Consider the following 13126-nt stretch of genomic DNA (forward strand, 5'->3'; position numbering starts at 1 on the left):
GTTCTTGGTACCTTGCTTCTATTTTGAGGTTCATGAGTTCTTCTTGATTCTACCTTAACTCTTGAAGTATATTTTGATTTTTAGTTGTGTTGTGAGCATTTAGTCATGAATTAAAATGAAGGAAATGGTTGTTGTTTCATGTTCTTTTGATGAAAAATGGAAGATAGGTGAAGTTGAGCCAAACAAATGAGCATGCATGTGCCTTAGATGTAAAGGGAAAAATCAGCTAACATGTTGTGCTTTAAAATGATGAAATGGAGATTATACTTAAGTAAAATCATAGATATGTGATGATTGATTGGTGATATACATGTTTAAATAACATGCATGCAAGGTATGTGTGAAAGAGTGATTTGGTAATAAATCTGCTTGGGACAGCAGCAGTAACGTGACTTTGGAAAATCACCATAAATTGTGGGAGTTGATTTAGAAGCTGAATAAATTATGTAATTAAATCTTATTGGGTCTAGTTTCTAATGAAATAAACAAGAACATATTTCGAATTCTGTACAATGAGAAATTTGATTCGTAATGAAGGGTGGTCAGATTAGTCAAACAGTGAAACATGGGAAACTTTGAGAAATTTCTGGTATTGATTGGCTAAACCAAAAATTCTGAAAATTTTATGGATAGAAGATATATGAGTCTATTTTCAGGGAAAATTAACGGAACTTGATTTGGAGTTTCGTAGCTCCGGTTATAAATGATTTAGTGACTGTTGCTCAGGAAGACAGCTTGCAGTGAAATTATGATTATGTGGTAAACATTGACAAAAATTTGTTAATGAGTTGCTTATTGATTTCTTATAAGCTTACTATGATCTGTAGGTGTGGTTGGCCGAATATTGTAAGGGGTTAATACGTAGTTTGTATTTGAATAGTTAGATTAATGTGTTAGTAATCCAATTGTAGGCGGTTCGTGTGTGGATCTCAATCAAGATATCGTCGCAAAAGCAATGTGTGTAACTAAACCCTCTTTCTTAGTCCGGATCGGCAAAAGTCGAAAGCGAAATGCCGAAAACGGTATTTTTAGATTTGCGAGTGTCGAATGCTCGTGAGGTAAATCGATTAATGTTTTTGGTAAGCTGCAAAATTTGGACTGCAAAGTGCATGATTTACGTGCCTCGATATTTTTGGGCTTAATGGGCCAAAATTGGAATGATAGGCCAATAATGGGCCCAATTCGTAAGAACCCTCGATGCGTGATTCTGTTAGTACGTGAAAAGTAGGAATATGCATGAAAAACCCTAAAAGCAGCTAAATTACTATAATACCCCTATGTATGGAAAATTACTGTTATACCCCTAGGTGCAAAATTATCGAAATACCCCTAGGGTTAAATTAACCTAAATGCATGTTTGACTGTTGTTATTTACTGCATGCCATGTTGTTATTATCTGATGCATGGGATTGGGATATTGACGGAGGAAGTATTGAAAGTGGCTTGTCCACGTACTGGAGACTTTGCCTCAATTTACTGTTAACTGAGCAGTAAGGCTGCAACTGTGGAGTGTTGGGCTGGGTGGGTTGAGCTATCCCCACATGGAGTGTATGGTTGGTACGGGTGGAGTGTAGTGGTTGGTGGGTTGAGTAGTCTCCCCAAATGGGCTTGCATATGTTATTGATGTTGCATGTATTTTGAAATGGGCCTATGGGCCATCTTTATTATCTGAATAAGGGGCTAAGGCCCGTTTATTGTAATCTGAAAAGGGCTCGGCCCAAGACCATCTTATTACTGAATGGGCTTAGGCCCAATAGGCTTGAGTGACTTGGGCTTTGAATGGGTTTTCCTTGCACACCGAGTTTCCCCAAACTCACCCTTTTATTTTCATCCACGCAGAAATCCCCAACCATAGTGGGCTTGGAGTCATGAGGGAATTTGAGTGGCCACCCGCTCAAAGTTTGATTTTCTTCCGTGAACTGGAAATCCTTTTATTTACGTTTGAAGTTTTGGGTTTTAAATGTAATAAGGCCGCTTAATTATTTTTAATGGTTTTAATATGTATTACTAAGATAGGTATTACTTATTTTAACTGTTGAAATTGGATAGCTTTAGGGCGTTTTCAAAAACAACAGTTGATTTCAAAATAACACGACAACAAGCAAAGCTTCAAAGAATGAAAGTATTTTCCAAAATTAATCACTTTTCCTAAAAATGACTTAATCAAATCGATTTCCTAGAAATATCCATGACGTTAAGGTGTGCCAATGGCTGTATGCATGTCTAGGATTGGATCCGAAGGGAGCTTGGTACTTAAGTAGTCCGATGGACTCACCACCTCTTTTCCGGTTTCCTACCTGGTACACAGCTTCCATTCACTTTAACCCTTAATGAATTAATCTTTTGAACATCAAGTACGATTTTCTGGACTTAGAATGGAAATTTTTTTTAACGTTTTTGATGTGGCATGCCGGATCTGGCCATAACTTCTGGGCCGAGTTTGGGGTGCTACAAGTTATCCAAACGTTTTAAGGGAATTGTAGTTTAAAATCTTTTTCAAAGCTTCAACATTAGGACTTAAATTGATCAATACGGTACCAATTTTGGGCGTTGCGAGGATGCTAATCCTTCCTCGTGCGTAACTGACTCCTGAATCCATTTTTTAGTTTTTCGTAGACCAAAAACGTTGTTTTAATAAACCGAAATACTTTATTAAAATGATCGATCACAAGGTGACCCGATCACACCTAAACAAAAAGGATTGGTGGCGACTCTATTTTCGTTTTAAAGTCGATCCTCATTTTCAAAATAAAAATGGTTTCGACAGCTTGGCGACTCCATTGGGGACCAATAAGAGAGTCAAGCAGTAAAATTGATTATTTTCTGTCCTTTTGTCGAAAATTTAAAATTTGGTTTTTGGCATACGATTCTTTTACTGCATTCATTTTGGCTCAAGTCCCATAGAATACTCTTGCATTGCATATTGCATGACCGTTGTGGTCACACCATTGAAGTGGGAGTGAGAAGCTATGTCTTCGTGAGGTTTTCACCTTCGCATGGACTAGTGGACTGCTTCCAGGATACATCTATACCTATGTCTTCGTGAGGTTTTCACCTTCGTATGGCCATAGGGAAATGTATTCCCCTAAACTGAACTCAATCCACATGAGCCTATAATAGGTGAGGATTGAGGAATCTGCTGGTTCAGGTACCTTGTCTTTAGAACTAAATCGCATATAGCGAGCCTTAAGAGCCTACCCTAAGTAGAGCTACTCCAAACCCTAGTGGTTACCCAAGTAGGTGCTCTATTTGCTACTTATTTCTTCTGTACTAACGTATTTTGTCTATTTTGTTTATGACTGCATTGCATTACATCATTATAGAAAGGAGGTGTTGATTCATATTTGATTGCTAAATAGAACAGTTTGTTATAAGAAACTGAATTTCTTGATAAAGTGGATTACAATACGGTTGTATGAATGAATATGGTCTAAGTAAACATAATGGAAAAAGGCTGATAGTTCACGGAGAAAAACAAGACTTTACCTGGGGATTCAAGTCAATAAAGACGTTACGTCTCAACTTTATTAAAGGATCTAACGAACATTGTGAGGATAAGTAAGTATTAAGTCGTGGCCTGAATCAAGAAAAAGGAGCTAGTGGGGGCATCTATTGGAAGCTTGCGAGATTTAGCTTTTACAAAGAAAAGAAATCGGTTTCTTCGCCTGGAACATGAGGGCAAGGCCGCATATGTAATCCATTTTATGTAAAGGAATTTGTTTTCTAGAAAAGTTATTCTAATAGAATTGAATTCAGAATCAATTTCTTTCTTTCTTTTGCATTCATTCCCTACATTTGCATAGCATTGCATCATTTGCATTAGATTTTCACAAAAGGACCCTAATTAATTGAAATTATTTCAGTTAATCTGGAAACCGATAAAAACTTACCAACCAAGCATCACTACAGTACCCGTGCTAAGGTAAAAGATATGGACCAAAGATTGGAAAGGCTTAAACAACTTTAAAGGGAGATGCATGACCAGTTACAAATGCGAATGCAAGAGCAACTGATGAGGATACGACAAGATATAAGAGACCAAGTGTTACAGTCTCAAAAGAATATGATGAACCAATTGTCCCAATTGCTGACTAAGGGGCTAGAAAAGAGGGAAAGCTCCATAGTGAATGCGAGGGTGGATAATGAGAAGTCTCTCTATCCTCCGAGTTTCACTTCGACAAATGCACAGGCATGTCCGCAAGGTGTACCAATTATCAAAACTCAGCAAAATCAGGCCAGTACCTTAGTGCGAGTGAATTATCTGATAGGCTCAGACTCCAATCCGTGGGGCAATCCAACTACCCCTGTAGTTCCTGATTTGAACGAAATGGAAAAAGCAAAGATGGAACTGTCAAAACAACTCGAGGATCGGTATAGGTGGTTGGAGGAAAAATTTAAGGCGATGAAAAATGCTGATGATTATCATAGAATTGATGCCAGAGACCTAAGCTTGGTTCCAGACTTAATACTTCCTTACAAGTTCAAGATGCCTGAATTTGAAAAGTATAACGGGACTAGCTGTCCCAAAGCTCACATCACCATGTTTTGCAGACGAATGACTGGGTATGTCAATAATGACCAGTTATTGATTCACTGTTTCCAAGAAAGTCTGGTTAGGGCAGCATCTAAATGGTACAACCAATTGAGCCGTACCCAGATCAATTCATGGAAAGATCTAGCACAAGGTTTCATGAAAGAGTATAGTCATGTGACGGATATGAATCCTAATAGGATTACTTTACAGAGCATAGAAAAGAAACTGAATGAGAGTTTCCGGCAATACGCCCAAAGGTGAAGGGAGGTTGTCATGTAAGTTCAACCACCTCTCCTAGAAAAAAAGACTACCATGCTTTTCATCAATACTCTGAAAGCCCCGTTCATTAACTATATGTTGGGAAGCACTACTCTGAACTTTTCAGATATGATAATGTCTGGTGAATTGATTGAAAACGCAATAAGGAGTGGGAAGATAGATGCAGGAGAAAGCGCTAAAAGGTCAACCCAAAAGAGAAATAAAAATGAAGTGAACATTGTGAGCATGCCTTCCAAATTGGTCAATATAGGCCAGCTGAGGGCTGTAACCACTAGCTATCTATCCGAATGACTTATTGGGGAATGTAGCGACATAAAATTTTAGCTTGGTTGCTAATTGAGGACATTTATTGAAAATTTGAAAACTGAAGTTTGATTTTGAAATAAAGAGGGAGTCGCCATTGATCTTTTTTCCTAGGTGTGATCGGACACCTTATAAATCATCTTTTAGAAGAGAAAATTTATTCTTGAACAAAAATGAAGGCCAACTTTGGGTCTACGTCAAAAGCCAGAGAAAAATTAGGGTTCGGGAGTCGGTTACGCGCGAGAAAAGTATTAGCACCCTCGTGACGCCCAAAATTGGTATCTTGTAAAATATGTGTTGTCTTGATTTTCAAAAATACGAGTTCAATGTAACATTTAGTCGTGATCTGACTGAAACACGAGAATTTTCAATTCTTTTGATTTTTGAGAAGGACATACCGTTTTAACACGAATCGATTGATGTTCACCCAACATAGCGATGAAATCGGTGACTTAGTGTTAAACCAATACATTGCCTCATGTATTGAAGTTAATTAGGAAAACAAGAATAAGATTTTCGAAATAGTGCAAAGCAAATTGATAAAAATAAATGAATGGCAGAGCTAGAGATATATTGAAGCAAATATAAGTGTGACAATTAAAAATAATAAAGATATATGCGATATTAAACGTAATACTAGAATTGAACACGAAATAGAAACAATGGATGCATATATATAATGATGATACTAAGAGTATGTACGTAATATAGGAATGAAAAATATTTACATAATAATACTAAATATTGGTACATAATATATACATACATAACATATTTAAAATGAACATATACAATATTCATATATAATGTACACATACTAATAATAATAGTAATAATAGTAATAATAGAAAGATATATGTACACTAGATAACACCTAACAATATAACAAGGGCAATATGGAAAATAACAAGTGTGTTAATGAACATAATAATATACTGAAAATAATGCTATATATATAAATATATATACATGCATAATAAAATATATGTACTAATATTAATAATAAGCATATTAAGAATAAAATAAATGTAATAATAACATATACGTGATATATACATAAATACAAAGTTTAAAAGGCATATATATTCGTAATATATAAAAACATATATATAATATAATATTAAAAATTTACATAATATCTATACACACATAATTATAATGTTAAAAAAACATGCTAATATTAATAAATGATACTAATATTTCATAAAGATACACCTATATATATATTAAAGATATATACATATATAATGAAATACATGATAATGTGATGTTCAAAAATGTATACTGGATATGTATAATAAAATAATAATATACATAATATAAGAATATAAGAGTATTAAAAATATAAATAATGAAGAAATGAGTAAAAATAATATACATAATAATGAGAAAATATTATAATAAGTACTAAAAAATATCTCTCTCTCTCTATATATATGTATACATGTATAATGATGATAAAAATAATAATGATAGTGGAAATAATAGATATAATAATGATATATGAAGATAATACTATATATAAAATGTTTATACAAGAATAATAAAATATTAGTACATAAGGTCGTATGAAAGTATATATCTATGATACTAAAGTGTATACATAATATATATGAAAACATAATATAGTATTAGAAATACATATTAGAAATGTCTACACTTAACGTTTATACATAATATGGGATTTAAAATATATATATATACATAAATAATAATGAGTAATGAATAAACATAATGAGAATAGTAAATATAAAAGTAAAAGGGAGGAAATATAATATAAACAAAAACTAGGTATAATAAGGATATGAAGAATATGAAACAATAATATGCTAAAATAAATAATAACTATAATGATGTACGACAATTAAAAGCATGTCTATACGTATATAATAAAATATATATATACATAATAATGATATTAAGAACATGTATGTAAAATATGTGTATAAACATATAATAGTGATAGTGTTAGAAGCATATACTTAAGATAATAAATATAACTTGTAATGTTAAAATAAATACATAGTATTTACATATATATGTATAAAATAAATATTGAAAAATGTATGCACATAAGAAATATATACACTAATATTATAACGCAAAAAAAAAAAAACAAATAATACAAAATATTGAAATGAAATAATAAAACTACTATATATACATATACACGTATATGATGAAATATATAATAGTATTAATAACAACAATAAGGATTATATAAAATACATACATGAAATAGCATGAGGAATATATACAATGAATTAAAAATACATATCGTATTACAAGACATGCATAACAATAAAAATAAAAATACACCATTAAAAGATACATATATACGTACATTCGATAAAGATATATAGATAAACACATGCTAATATTAATAATGGAAAAAAATAGTGAAGATATATATATATGAAATGGGATAAAACATGTAACTAATGATACTAACAATATATATATATATATATAAACTATGTATAAAAGTATATACGATACATACGTACATTAGCAATGATAGTAATGTGATAGAAGGACTATTATTGACAATATTATATAAATATATATTAAAGTAAATATATGATAATATTAAAACACATACATAATGTATAATGTACTATATATAAATACTATACGTAATATATATTAAAGTTGAGACATAATATACGTAGATAAATATATATATATATATATATATATATATATAAAATGTACGTAATATAATTTTAAGATACATGCGTAAGTGTATATTTATTTAAAGAATGCATAGGTGACATACAAATATACAAAATAATAATATTAAACCATTAATAATACTAAATAACATATATAAGTAAGTTTTAAGTAAAAATGACAATGATAAAATACCAAAATATAATAATAATAACATTAACAAAATATATTAGTATAAATAATATTGAAATTAAAACAAAATAATAAGGAAAAGTAAAAAAAAAAGATGAAAATTGAAACAAAAACAAAGTTTGGGGCTAATTTAAGAAGAAATAAAGAAGAAGGATCTAAATGCAAAACGCGCGTAACCTAGGAGGACCAAAATAGCAATTACCCCTTCCCATCAAAACGCAGCGTATCAGTGGGGACTAAATTGAAAAGTGTGAAAAATCCCAGGGCCGAATTAAAAAATGAAAAAAGACTTAATTGCAAAAGCTTAAAAAAGCGGAAGGACTACGCACATAAATAACCCATTCAAACAAAAACACGCGGGTCCTCTAGCGGGTCGGATCGGACGGGTCGGGCATGGCCAAAACGACGTCGTTTTGGGGGGCTATATAAGGCCTAAATTTGACAAAAAAAAACATTTGGTGAGGAGAGAAAGAAAAAAAAGTAGAGAGAAGGGAGAGGAAAGGAATCAGCCATGGGCGTCACCGATCGATCGTCACCACCATCCGTTCTTGGCGCCACCACCGTGCAAGTGGTAGGAAAAGGTAATTTTTTTTTAGTTAAATGATATAATATATATATGTATATGGTTTTAAGTAGGAAAAAAAAAAGAAAATAATCGATTTGAAAATATAAGAAAAAAAATCACCTTCGTTCTTTGGTTTCGATTTTTGTTCTCTGTTTCTCTGATTTTGTGTTTGATTTGGTGATTGTTCTCTTGACTATTGATGGAATCGCTATCTTTTTTGCTTAAAAATTGAATGCTTTTCTTTGTATATATTTTTTAGAGTTGCCGAACCCCCCACAAAGAATTTCCATTTGGTTTTTATAACCATTTACAAGTGTTAGTTGATGATTATTTCTTCTCTCTGCAGGTGCAAGTTGGTAGTGGTTGAAAGCAGTAGAGGGCTGAAATCGGTGGCGTGCTGCAGGCGTGGCCGGTGGAGGAGTGGGTGGTGACAGAGGAGTCAGAGGGTTGGTCAAAGGCAGAGGCGGCTAGGGTAGATTAGGGTTTCAAAAAAAAAATTTGTGTAATGGGTATTGGGCTTGGGCTAGGTAATTAGGTTTAGTTTTGGGTTAGACTTTAGTGGCCTATTTGGGTTTGGGTAAAATTTTGGGTTTAATTTGTTGGGTTGTAGTTTAATGTGTTGGTTTTTGGGGTTTAGTATGAAGGGTTTTAGGGTTTAATATAAAGGGGCCAAAATTGGCCTATAACAGCTGCCCCTCTTTGCTCATTGTCATGTAACGAGAATAGAGCAAAGACACAAAGAAAGGCCAATTTTGCCCGGTCTTGCCAAGTATTGACCTCTTTTGATGCTCCTCTTGTTCAGGTAGTCTCTTTTCAGTCCACCACATCTTTGGTTCAATCCACTGCATCTTCTGATATACGCTTTGTAGCTTGAATCTACCCCAATGTAGCTTCAAGGATATGAAATTTGTGGCTTCAATCTGCTTCACTGTAACTTCAAAAAGATAAGATCTACAGCTTCAATTTGCTCTTCTATTGCTTCATTGAGATAAGCTTTTGTTCTTCTCTTCTGCTCCTTTAGAAAGGCAAGATCTGATATCCTTGATCAGCTCCACTGCAACTTCAGGGAGACAAGTTCTGGTGTCTTCAATCAGCTCTAATCTTTATTCTTTACTCAGTATGTGATCCTGAGCTCAACTCATTTCTTGCAATATGAATTGACTCTTTAAAAACAGACATAAAAAATAGAAATTGAAAATAGCTCAGCACGTAAGCCAAGACTTCAACTTACTTCTCGCAATATGAGTTGATTTTTTTGAAACATAAATTGAAAATACCTCGGCATGTGACCCGAGGTTCAATTCACCTCTAACAATATGAATTGATTTTTGAAAAACATAATTTGAAAATACCTCAGCGTGCCCTGAGGCTCAACTCACCTCTCGCAATATGAGTTGATTTTGAAAAACATAAATTGAAAATACCTCAGCGTGTCCCGAGGCTCAACTCACCTCTCGCAATATGAGTTGATTTTTTTTTTGAAACATAAATTGAAAATACCTCGGCATGTGACCCGAGGCTCAATTCACCTCTAGCAATATGAATTGATTTTTGAAAAACATAAATTGAAAATACCTCAGCGTGCCCTGAGGCTCAACTCACCTCTCGCAATATGAGTTGATTTTTTTTTGAAAACAGAAATAAAAACATCAAAATACCAAAAGATGTCATCTGGCGGAACTCAGGTGTCTTTTCCTTTGATTCAATACAGCTATCATCACATCCTCTTGCTCTACTAGAGTACCTGTATATGTCATGCACGATGTTATCATGATATGCACATGTTTATCTTAAATGCCTTTATGCCTACATGATTATGATATGCGCCTTAAGCATGTTTGTCATATGTCCTTTTTCGTCACGATTTTTGAGGATCTGCGTTCATTGCTTTGACTCTTGACTTCCTCTTCAGGCTTTGTACCCGTCTCCAAGTTTCACGAGTAATCTGTGTTTCTCAGATATCACTCTTTTGCCCCTGGTTGAACTTTGTCTTTGCTTTGAGGCTCTTGTACTTATTGAATTCTTATCCAGGTAATGTTTAACATTTCTTTTGTTTGGAGTATGTCATTTCACTATTTATCAAGTAAATAAACCACATAATGAGATGCATGAAAATGGTCAGGTAGGGACAAAAAGGGTACCTCACATTTATTTATTTCAAATGTAGCAAACAAAGAAAGTTAATCAATGATAATAAAAAAATGTCATAAAGAGAAAAGGAATCACATTCAACGGATGAAAATGCTCTAGATATTCAACGCATGAACTCTTCCACGTTCCTCAAACAAGAATATTTTCGAGCATGGCTTCTTGTGTCGAAGATTTTGAGCTTTCAGAAATGTTTCAAATACTGTAGTCTCGCTGTTTGACCCACCGTTCAAAACGCCTTGCTTTTCAAGCCTAATGTTCGCTTCATTAGAATGCCCTTTCGGGTTTTCATCCTAATCTTTCGTGTTAATCAAGACGCCCTTTTCGGGTTTTCACCTTGATCATCTTTTTTTTCAGATGCCCTTTTCGGGTTTTCATCTTGATTTTCCTTTTTCAAGCATAATATTTCTTTACAACATCTGAGTTCACTGGATTCGGTAATTCCTTCCCATCCATTTCAATGAGAATCAAAGCTCCACTCGAGAATGCTTTCTTTACGACTTATGGTCCTTCCCAATTTGGTGCCCATTTCCCTTGTAGGTCTTTTTGTATTGGGAGAATCTTCCTCAGCACGAGTTCTCCTTCGTGGAATTCTCTTGGCCGTACTTTCTTGTCATGGGCTACGATCATTCTCTTCTGGTACATCTGTCCATGACAGATTGCTTTCAGACGTTTTTCTTCAATAAGGTTTAACTGGTCATATCGAGCTCGAACCTATTCTGCTTCTTCTAGTTTCGATTCCATTAAGACTCGTAGAGAAGGGATCTCAACTTCGATAGGTAGCACAGCTTCTATTCTATAAACCAAAGAGAAAGGAGTTGCTCCCGTAGATGTTCATACCGATGTATGATATGTATACAAAGCAAATGGTAGCTTCTCGTGCCAATGTTTATAGGTCTCGGTCATTTTCCCAATGATTTTCTTAATATTCTTGTTGGCCGCTTCAACAGCCCCGTTCATTTTCAGGTGATAGGGTGAGGAGTTATGATGCTTTATTTGAAATTGCTCACATACTTCTTTCATCATCTTGTTATTCAGATTCAGGGCGTTATCTGAAATGATTCTTTCAGGCAAACCGTATCGACAAATGATTTCCTTTTTCAAAAACCTGCAAACTGCGGTCTTCGTCACATTGGAAAACGAAGCGGCCTCTATCCATTTCGTGAAGTAATCAATAACCACAAAAATAAACCGGTGTCCATTAGAAGCTTTTGGGGAAATTGGCCTTATAACATCCATGCCCCACATAGAAAAAGGCAACGGAGAAGTCATGAGATGAAGGGGCGAAGGGGCTACATGAATATTATCGCCATAAATTTAACATTTGTGGCATTTTCTTGCAAAACTAATGCAGTCGCTTTCCATCGTCAACCAATAGTAACCGAGTTTCATAATCTTCCTGGCCATAGTGAAACTATTGGCATGTGTTCCATAGACTCCTTCATGGACATCTTCAAGTATTTTTCTAGCTTCAATAGCATCCACGCATCTCAAGAGCACCTGATCTTTTCCTTTTTTGTACAGAATGTCTCCATCAAGAACAAATCCCGCTGCCATTCTTCTGATTGTTCTTTTGTCGTTCTCATTTGCTTGTTCGGGATACTTTTGATTCTTGATATATACTAAGACATCATGGAACCATGTCCGTCCATCTGGCTCTTTTTTAATGCTGAAACAATGTGCAGGGACTTCATATATGCTCATTTACAGAGGCATTATTTCTGTTTCTCAGTTTGCTTTAAACATTGAAGCCAAAGTGGCCAGAGCATCAGCCAATTGGTTTTCTTCTCGCGGGAAGTAATTAAAAGTTATTTCTTTGAATTCTTTAATCAGTCCTGCCACTAGATCACTGTATTTGACTAATTTCGAATCTCTCCCTTCCTAATCTCTACGGATTTGGTAAATCACCAATACTGAGTCTCCGTATACCTCTAAAGTTTTGATGTTTTGTTCAATTGCTGTACGAAGTCCCATGATGCAAGCCTCATATTCCGCTATGTTATTGGTACAGAAGAAGTTTAATCTGGCAGTGAATGGATAATGGTTCCCTTCTGGTGATATTAAGACTGCTCCAATTCCATGCCCCAATGCATTCGATGCACCATCAAAGCTCATCTTCCATGACTTCTCTTTTGGTGACTCGTATTTTTTTTCCACGATGCATATCAAGTCTTCATCCGGGAAATCAAATCTCAATGGCTCGTATTCCTTCGTTGTTCGAGTTGCTAAGAAATCAGCTATTGCGTTTCCTTTTATCGACTTTTGGCTACATAGACAATGTTGTGTTCTGATAGTAAGATCTGCCATTGTGCCATTCTTCCTGAGAGTGCAGGTGATTCCATCATGTACTTTATTGAATCCAGCTTTGAAATTAACCATCTCATATGATACAACATATATTGCCTGAGTCTCCGAGCTACCCAAACCAGAGC

This window comes from Gossypium arboreum, chromosome 1 (genome assembly GCF_025698485.1).
Source record: "Gossypium arboreum isolate Shixiya-1 chromosome 1, ASM2569848v2, whole genome shotgun sequence".
Classification (NCBI taxonomy): Eukaryota; Viridiplantae; Streptophyta; class Magnoliopsida; order Malvales; family Malvaceae; genus Gossypium; species Gossypium arboreum.